General features: G+C 43.3%; 1 long non-coding RNA gene across 1 annotated transcript; it reads left to right on the top strand.

Moving 5' to 3' along the window:
* The first annotated feature begins 854 nt into the window (after positions 1-854).
* LOC142283644 (uncharacterized) lies at positions 855-8,850 on the top strand. Its single transcript, XR_012745260.1, has 3 exons — positions 855-907; positions 2,377-2,430; positions 8,706-8,850. It is a non-coding gene; the product is annotated as an uncharacterized LOC142283644 (long non-coding RNA).
* The last annotated feature ends 1,527 nt before the right edge of the window (positions 8,851-10,377 follow it).

Consider the following 10,377-nt stretch of genomic DNA (forward strand, 5'->3'; position numbering starts at 1 on the left):
GCAAAAGCCTTCCTGCTGTTCCCTCTGTGTGTCTGGCTATAAGACAACTACCAAGACAACTACCTGCAGCAGAAGTATTCCTGCTGTGCCCTGTGTGTGTCTGTCTGAAAGACAACTAACTGCAGCAAAAATCAACCTGTTGTGCCGTGTGTCTGTCTGTAAGACAACTACCTGCAGCAGAAGTCTTCCCACTGTGCCCTGTGTGTGTCTGGCTATAAGACAAGTACCTGCAGTAGAAGTCTTCCTGCTGTTCCCTGTGTGTGTCTGGCTGTAAGAAAACTACCTGCAGCAGAAGTCTTTCCACTATGACATGTTTCTGTATGTAAGACAACTACCTGCAGCAAACGTTTTCCTCTTGTGCCCTGTGTGTGTGTCTAGCTGTAAGACAACTACCTGCAGCAGAAGTCTTCCTGCTGTGCAGGCCTGCCGTAAAATAACTAAGCTCCATCTCTTGACTGGGGCTCCAGTCAGCCACCAACAAACAGTAGGAGATTAATCCATTTGCTTTCTGTAGGATTTCTACAAGATCGACTGTTTCAGGATCATGCAAATATGCTGCAGACTAACAAACAGTGAGGACAACTGTATTTTCTGATTCATTTGCACATTTATTTCTAGGTTTTATTCTTCTTTGAGGTACATTTTGTATGTAACCCCTGGAGAACCTTAGGCAGGAGACAATCACAATAAGTGCAATCTTTGTAGCCGTTTCCCTTGTGTGAATTATTACGTGTTCTCATATGTGATTAGCAGAAGTCACAGTATGGAGGACTCTGTAGAGCATGCTCTATCTGGATAGTCGTGCTGTTTTATAACTCAAAATGATGGATCCTTTTCTCTTTTTTTTGTCTGTACAGATTATTTAGTCTATAAACTAGAAGCTCAGGAGGCCCTGAACAAAGAAAAGGTAAATGGTCCAGTGTGCCGGAATGATTGTCTGGGTGTGCCGTGTGCTGGGTGCCGGATGTCACGTGTTCAGGGTGCCGGATGTCAGGTGTGCCGGATGTCACATGTGCGGAGTGCCGGATGTCACGTGTGCAGGGTGCCGGATGTCACGTGTGCAGGGTGCCGGATGTCAGGTGTGCCGGATGTCACGTGTTCGGGATGCCAGATGTCACTCACGTGTGCCGAATTTCATGTGTGCTGGATGTCATTCACGTGTCTTGGATGTCACGTGTGCCGGATGTCACTCACGTGTGTCAGATGTCATGTGTGCTAGATGTCACTCACGTGTGCTGGATGTCACGTTTGCAGGGTGCCGGATGTCATGTGATCCAGATGCCGGGTGTCACATGTGTCGGATGTCACGTGTGCTGGATGTCACGTTTGCGGGGTGCCGGATGTCACGTGGGCAGGGTGCCGGATGTCACGTGTGCTGGGTGCCGGATGTCACGTGTGCTGGGTGCTGGATGTCACGTGTGCTGGGTGTCGGATGTCACGTGTGCTGGGTGCCAGATGTCACGTGTGCTGAGTGCCGGATGTCACGTGTGCTGGGTGTCGGATGTCACGTGTGCTGGGTGTCGGATGTCACGTGTGCAGGGTGCCGGATGTCATGTGTGCGGGTTGGCCGGATGTCACATATGCAGGGTGCCCGATGTCACGTGTGCTGGGTCCCTGATGTTGGATGTCACGTGTGCCGGATGTCACGTGTGCAGGGTGCCGGATATCACGTATGCTTGGTGCCAGATGTCACGTGTGCCGGGGTCTGCGTTAACCTGCAGAATGTGGGTGTGAGACCGGTGCTTTTTTAGCCCTTCCACCCGTTGACTTCATTAAAAAACCCACACATGTTTTTTGGTGTATTTCTCTGCCACAAGGTGCAAATTTTCATGCAATAAATATCTGCACCAAATCTGCAGCGTGTGCACATTGCCTAACACTTGCAATGTTATACATTGCCATGCTTACTGAAAAAGCTCAAGGTCAAGGGACGTAAAAAGAGTCTTTATTTTTGGCCCTTCCCTTCCTTTTAAGGAAATGCAAATAAGAATGTTTCCACTTATTAGGAGCAAGCAGATACATAGAAAGTGGAGAAGGGTGACGTCAGGGATTTCTCAGTTTCCAAAACCCCAGTATGAAATGCACGTGGCTCAAAAAATATCAAATGGTCGCAAAATCCGATTTCAACTCCCCTGATGCCAAGAAAATAATTCTGCAGCCCCCTGCGCGGTTATATGCGGCCATGACCGTGGTGATCCGTGTATGTCGGGTGCATATGTGGAGTGATTCCTCCCCCGTAATGGAGCAGATCGGGCGGCTCTGGTGTTGGGTGGACTCGACACAATCACATTCTGCGTCATCACATATATCCAGGATATTAACTTGTGACATTTCATGTTTTTTAACCAATTTTAACCTTGTGTTTTGCTCTTTCAGCAAGATTCTATGAATCGCTATGGGGCGCTCAGCTCACAACACAAGATTCTCAAGGTAAGAACCGCGTAACTCCAGATCCATGAAATTCACGGTCAACATTCGAGTCATAAAAGGGAACCGGTCACTAGATTCTTCGCCTGATCGTGGGCAGAAACAATCCGAGCCGGCTGCACCACTGCAACCAGGTACATCTTTCTCTGAAATTCTGGGTATGAATCTAATCACAGGTTCCCTTGAAAGGGGTTGTCCAAGATTTAAAAAAAACATGGTTACTTTTTTCCAAAATAAGGAAAAAGTTCTGCCTCATCCTTTCACAGCTTCTCGGATAACTTGGGCTTTTTTGTTTCCATTATTGCAGTTCAGTTGCAATACCAGTCACTGCCTATGAACAAGGGTGGCGCTATATTAGGAATCGAAGACCTATTTTTCTAATCTTATTAACACTAGAAGTCCCAGAGAGGGGTCATTTGACATTTCTACCGTTGGAATCCTATGGAGCTCGAAATACTTGGGACTTGTAGTGTTAAAACCCCTCTAATTGATTGGAGACTGAAATTGGGAAAGGTGAATCAAATGACCCTGTGGTTTCAGGCCATAGAAGGTCACAGCGTCTAGCTACACAGAATGCTCCCTGACTTTCCATTGTTCCTGCTCTTAGTATTCATTGGTATAGGTAGCTTTCCTGCTTGAATCATCTTTCTTCCTTTTAGACCCAGCAGGAGCTCGCCTTTCACCCAGCTGCTGATCATCAGTATTCTCTTGGTGCTTAAATACTACCCCTTCCTTCCTTGGACTGGTGCTGGTGATATTTTTCAGTTCATTCAAGCCTTGGTTGCAAGGAGGTGGCTTGCACTCCTCTGTTGTATTGTTGCTGAAAACTTTGCTTAACTCCTGCCTGTGTCTTCTAATGATAAGTAGTTCATGCAATTCCCCTGTTTGTCCTCCTTGTGTCTTCCGTTAACATTTAGTGAAGTTGACAAAGAGCTCATCCCATCCGTTCCCTATTTAGGGCCCAGCACTAGGGATACCTAGGTCAGGTATCCGGCTTGGCGCATAGGTGCGGAACCTATCTAAGGTTGTGAGGACCCCAGGGACCAGCAGTAGGTTTGATCAGGGGTCACCATCTCCCCCTTCCCTAGACGCAGGGTTTCTCTTCCCTTTCCCCAATCGCTTGGTACTTGCCCGTACCTAGCGTGACAGTGGTTATCTGCTGTGTGCAGGCACTTCTATTTCTTACTGTTAAGGCGAGATACACCGGTACAACAAAAAGGGTTTATGGCGAGCACTGCACATTTTAGATCCTTCATTAATGAAGCTTTTAATTAATTTAAAGCTTCAACGAACCCTAATTAAAATTCATAGACTATGGATGCAGCAGGTTGAGACTGTACAATCTAGAGATGTAAAATCCACATTTCCAATTTCTTAAAGATGACCTGTCACCAGGTTAAAAGTGGCCAAATTTTGCTCTTGTTTTGTTCCTGATGCTCCCCTGAATATCTTTTTGGGATGTTGTTATTTGTTTTGTTCTTTTTAGTTCTATTGATATGGACCTTTTTATATTTTACTGCTAATTTTTATGGTCTTTACCAAGAGGTTGGTTCTTATAGGATCCTCAGGGGTGTGTCCTTAGGCTGCTTTACCTGTAAGCCACACCCCTTTGTAAAGAACATAAAAATCAGCTCCAAAAAGGCTCATATTTCTGGGACATTCAAAAAGATAAAAAAAAGAACCTAAACAAAAAAAAGAACAGTGGGAATAAAATATTAACAAAAATTGGCTACTTTTTGCCTGTTTAAGGATGACTAGTCACCAGGTCTCTAAAGTGGCCAGTACTTTCTCATATTTTATTGCCTGAACTTCCCTGAGTATTCTGCTTTTTTCGCTTTTAAAATCTGCCATATGGTTTCAGAGATATGGGCGTTTTTATTTAGTGCTAATTATTGTCTTTATCAAGAGGGCGTGGCTCACAGGGTAAAAAATGCAGATTAGCATAAAGACACGCCCCTGAGGATCCTGTGCCCACTAAAGTCCATAAAAATTAACACAAAATAAAAAGGCCCATATATTTGGAACTGTATGGCAGATTTTAAAAAAGAAAATAGTAGAATACTCAGGGGAGTGGCGGGAATAAATTAAGAACAAACAACTGGTGTTGCTAGACTCGGTGACAGGTCCTCTTTACAGGGCAAGCAATGTAATTGATTTATGTTTGTAAATGTCCAGGTGCTGCCCTGACTTTCATTGTCTCATTAGTAATAATATAGCCTCTCCGAACGATATTATTGCTGTGAAGTCTAGCAGAATTGCATATGACGGATCAAAATGGATCCTATGCAGAGATAATAATTTTATTCATTTATATAGCGCTATTAATTTCACAGCACTTTACATACATTGGCAACACTGTCCCCATTGGGGCTCACAATCTGGAGTCACTATCAGTATGTCTTTGGAGTGTGGGAGGAAACCGGAGATCCCGGAGGAAACCCACGCAAACACGGGGAGAACATACAAACTCCTTGCAGATGGTGTCCCAGGACCATAGCGCTGCAAGACTGCAGTGCTAACCACTGAGCCACCACAAGACTGCAGTGCTAACCACTGAGCCACCACAAGACTGCAGTGCTAACCACTGAGCCACCACAAGACTGCAGTGCTAACCACTGAGCCACCACAAGACTGCAGTGCTAACCACTGAGCCACCACAAGACTGCAGTGCTAACCACTGAGCCACCGTGCCCTCAATATATAGCACTCATTGATTAGAAAAATGGGCTATGGCTAGTGGATGCCATGACAGATCCATTCTCTGTAATACAGTCACCTAAAATGTTAATTCTCCAAACGGGGGTCATAACATGCTGAGAGTGGAGGTTGGAGGGTCATAATTTGGAGACCATTGCTCAGGATCAAACAAATTAAGATATTTGATTAACTGTGTACATTAATTGAACAAAGTTCAATTATTTTTTATTTATTTATTCTTTTACTAAAAAGAGGCTTCAAGACGATGTGCTTAATTCCTTTTTGGGGTTGACACATCAACCTCTTTCAGAGTTTCCTTTGGCCATTTTCTGCACCCCTCCGGATGATGACCCTGACTATTGACCTCTAGTCCTTTACCCTCTCCAGATTATGACACTATCAACCTCTAGTCCTTTACCCCCGTCCGGATGATGACATTAATGACCTCTAGTTCTTTATCTCTTTCCGAATGATGACACTTATTGATCTTTAGTCCTTTACTCCCCACCAGATGATGACACTATCGACCTCTAGTCTTTTTACCCCTCTCTGGATGATGACACTATTGAACTCTAGTTCTTTACCCCCTCCGGATGATGACACTGATTGACCTCTAGTCCTTTACCCCGTCCGGGTGATGACACTATCGACCACTAGTACTTTACGCGTCTCCGGATGATGACACTATCAACTTCTAGTCCTTTACTCCCCTCCGGATGATGACACTTATTGACCTCAGGTCCTTTACCCCCCTCCAGATGGTGACATCTATCAACCTTTACCCCACTCCGGATGATGACACTATTGACCTCTAGTCCTTTACCCCCACTCCGGATGATGACATTATCAACCTCTACTTCTTTACCACTCTCCAGATGATGACACTATCGATCTTTAGTCTTTTATCCCCCCTCCAGATGATGATGCTATCAACCTCTAGTCCTTTACCCCCCTCTAGATGATAACACTATCGACCTCTAGTCCTTTACCCCCATCCGGATGATGACACTATCGACCTCTAGTCCTTTACCCCCCTCCGGATGATGACACTATCGACCTCCAGTCCTTTACCCCCCCTTCAGATGATGACACTTATCGACCTCTAGTCCTTTACCCTCCGTTCGGATGATGACACTATTGACCTCTAGTCCTTTACCCCCATCCAGATGATGACACTCAGTCCTTTACACCCCTTTGGATGATGACATTTACCAACCTTTAGTCCTTTACCCCCCGTTCGGATGATGACACTATTGACCTCCAGTCCTTTACCCCCCTCCGGATGATGACACTATCGACCTCCAGTCCTTTACCCCCCCTTCAGATGATGACACTTATCGACCTCTAGTCCTTTACCCTCCGTTCGGATGATGACACTATTGACCTCTAGTCCTTTACCCCCATCCAGATGATGACACTCAGTCCTTTACACCCCTTTGGATGATGACATTTACCAACCTTTAGTCCTTTACCCCCCGTTCGGATGATGACACTATTGACCTCCAGTCCTTTACCCCCCTCCAGATGATGACATTCAGTCCTTTACACCCTTTTGATGATGACATTTACCTACCTTTAGTCCTTTACCCCCCTCCGGATGATGACACTGTTGACCTCTAGTCCTTTACCCCCCTCCGGATGATATTCCCCTCCGGATGATGACACTATTGACCTCTAATCCTTTACTCCCCTCCAGATGATGACACTCAGTCCTTTACACCCTTTTGATGATGACATTTACCTACCTTTAGTCCTTTACCCCCCTCCGGATGATGACACTGTTGACCTCTAGTCCTTTACCCCCCGCCGGATGATATTCCCCTCCGGATGATGACACTATTGACCTCTAATCCTTTACTCCCCTCCTCACATCGGAACTTTTAAATAACTTGTTGTGTTAAATCTGAAGCAAAATGTCAGCTTTATTTTTTCCAGTCTCCAATTGTCTGATCTTTCGATCACCTTTCCTTTTTACCTTTTTATTTTTTTATTTTTTTAAATGACAGCAATTTTTTTTCCTTTCACTTCCAAGTAACCACTCAGTCCATTGTAATTTTCCATACGCTACAGGATTGAACAGTAACGTCCGCGGCCTGCACCCATAATAGACCATCGCTGCAGCATAAATAGTATGTTATTAAAAGCAATGCTCTTCTGCCCAGCACATAATGATATATTTATGTAAGTGATGTTTCCCTTCCATTGTGCGCAGCATTGGGCACAGCTCTGTTCTGTGCTCTTGTAAAGACTCATTTTCCGAACAATCTCCTCCAGTCTTGTGGGTATGTGGAATGTGTTTTCTATGAAGTGAATAGTGCGCCCTTTCTTAAAGTATTTGGACATTTTTCCATGTGCGTAGTTTGATTTTTTTTATTTTTTTTTTTATTATTATTATTTTTGTATTTTTTTCTTTCCTGGGAACTTATTGACATTTTCTTTTACATTTTTTTTTATAATATCTTATATATATCCTAGCCTTGCCTGGGAAATCAGAACATTTCTCAAGCCTACTGTAAGGTTAACTTTGTTTTAGTATTTCTCTTCTATGCTTTTCTGTGTTATAGAATTCCTCTATTATTCCTCCTGGAAATTTGACTAATTCTTAGGCCCTGTGCACATGGTGCAGTTTTTGATGCTTTTTTTTATACATTTTTGGTGCAGTTTGTATCCCGAATCTGCATGTCTATCCTTATCCCAGCAAAGTCTATGAGAAATCAGAAATTCTTCTTTTTTCCTGTTTTTGGTGCAGAAAAGATAAGCAGAATGTTAATTATTGGTCTCTTTTTTTTCCTGCCTTTTTTTCCCCTTCCAGCCAGTGATGTCGTTAAAAAATGCACCAAAAAATGCACCAAAAATGCACTAAAAATGCACTAAAAAATACACCAAAAATTGCACCAAAAAATGCACTAAAAATACACCAAAAATTGCACCAAAAAATGCACTAAAAATACATCAAAAATTGCACTAAAAACGCACTAAAAATACACTAAAAATGCACCAAAAAATTATGCCTTTTTTGGTGCTTTTTTGGCCACGAGGTACTTTTTTTGGGGCAGAAAATTTCTGCAACGTGCGTACATACCCTTTTATAATGGAAAGTATCTGAGCGTACACACACCTTTTGACCAAGAGCATAGTTAAAGGCACTTTTAATTAAATTAATTAATTAAATTATTTAATTAATTTAATTAAAAAAAGGCTTTTTACCATCACTGGCCCATGTGAACATGCCCCAATAAGCCGGCAGACAAGAAGAGATTGTTGATCATTCTGTCCCAATTTATATCGGTATTTAAACAAGCACGGATCTACCTGTAAATATTCATGTTATGGGCAGAAATAATCAAAAAACTTGGTCGCTGATTATGTGTTTCCAGGAGGAATAACAGAGAAACGACACAATAGAGCAATGTAAAAGTAAAAAAAAAAAAACAAACAACCTTCTTTTCTGGGCTAGTTGTGTACATCACGAAGTTGCTACTTCCTTTCTTCACCTCTCTTGGTAGGGGGCGACACTGAGCAAGAACTTTTTTTAGTTGTTCATTTATTCCGATATTTTTTTATTTTTTTTTTTCTATTAGAATCAGAATGAAGAGATGAAGAAGCAGCTGTCCGACTTACAGGTGGAGCAAAGCAACCTGAAGCTGGAGCATCGCAAAATCGTGGAGCTGCACAGTCAACGACTGAGCCAACTGCAGAGGGACAAGGAGAATGAAATTGTCAGCCTGCAAGGTGGGAGTGATAGTCCCCGACGACGGGAAGCTATCTGAACGTTGTGTGCATTTATCTAGGGATTATATATGAGCTATGTACAAAAAAAATACAATACAGTTGAAACCAGAAATTTACATACATTATATCAAAAAAGACACATCTGCAGGTTTTTCCCTCCGCTTTCTATAAAGACACATCTGTAGGTTTTTCCCTCCGCTTTCTATAAAGACACATCTGCAAGTTTTTCTCTCCGCTCTCTATAAAGACACATCTGCAGGTTTTCCCTCCACTCTCTATAAAGACACATCTGCAGGTTTTTCCCTCCGCTTTCTATAAAGACACATCTGTAGGTTTTTCCCTCCGTTCTCTATAAAGACACATCTGCAGGTTTTCCCTCCACTCTCTATAAAGACACATCTGTAGGTTTTTCCCTCCGTTCTCTATAAAGACACATCTGCAGGTTTTCCCTCCACTCTCTATAAAGGCATATCTGCAGGTTTTCCCTCCGCGCTCTATAAAGACACATCTGCAGGTTTTCCCTCCACTCTCTAAAAAGACACATCTGCAGGTTTTTCCCTCCGCTCTTTATAAAGACATATCTGCAGGTTTTCCCTCCGCTCTCTATAAAGACACATCTGCAAGTTTTTCCCTCCGCTCCCTATAAAGACACATCTGCAGGTTTTCCCTCCACTCTCTATAAAGGCACATCTGCAGGTTTTTTCCCTCCGCTCTCTATAAAGACACATCTGCAGGTTTTTCCCTCCGCTCTCTATAAAGACACATCTGCAGGTTTTTCCCTCCGCTCTCTATAAAGACACATCTGCAGGTTTTTCCCTCCACTCTCTATAAAGACACATCTGCAGGTTTTCCCTCCGCTCTCTATAAAGATACGTCTATCAACACACCTCCACTCAGGTCACAGTGAGCAGACTTATTATATATGAGCTATGTACAAAAAAAATACAATACAGTTGAAACCAGAAGTTTACATACACTATCAAAAAAGACACATCTGCAGGTTTTTCCCTCTGCTCTCTATAAAGACACATCTGTAGGTTTTTCCCTCCGCTCTCTATAAAGACACATCTGCACGTTTTCCCTCCGCTCTCTATAAAGACACATCTGCAGGTTTTTCACTCGGCTCTCTATAAAGGCACATCTGCAGGTTTTTTCCCTCCGCTCTCTATAAAGACACATCTGCAGGTTTTTCACTCCGCTCTCTATAAATACACATCTGCAGGTTTTTCCCTCTGCTCTCTATAAGTCTATCAACACACCTCCACTCAGGTCACAGTGAGCAGACTTGTGGTCCACTCAGTGATGGGGTGGTTGACACTGAAAACAGCACCAAAATTGATGACGACTACAGAGAACCTGAGGTTGAGGGGAGGGAATGTTCGAAAACCTCTGAAGTTCCGTAGAATCCAAAGAAAGCTGAAGATGACACTGCAGAGACCCAAGATGGTGAAGGTAATGAGGTGGAGACCCAAGAGACAGCTGAAGCTGTGGAAGGGGAGAGAGCCACTGAGGAAGTGAAGT

The sequence above is a fragment of the Anomaloglossus baeobatrachus genome, unplaced genomic scaffold (assembly GCF_048569485.1).
Source record: "Anomaloglossus baeobatrachus isolate aAnoBae1 unplaced genomic scaffold, aAnoBae1.hap1 Scaffold_5442, whole genome shotgun sequence".
Taxonomy (NCBI): Eukaryota; Metazoa; Chordata; class Amphibia; order Anura; family Aromobatidae; genus Anomaloglossus; species Anomaloglossus baeobatrachus.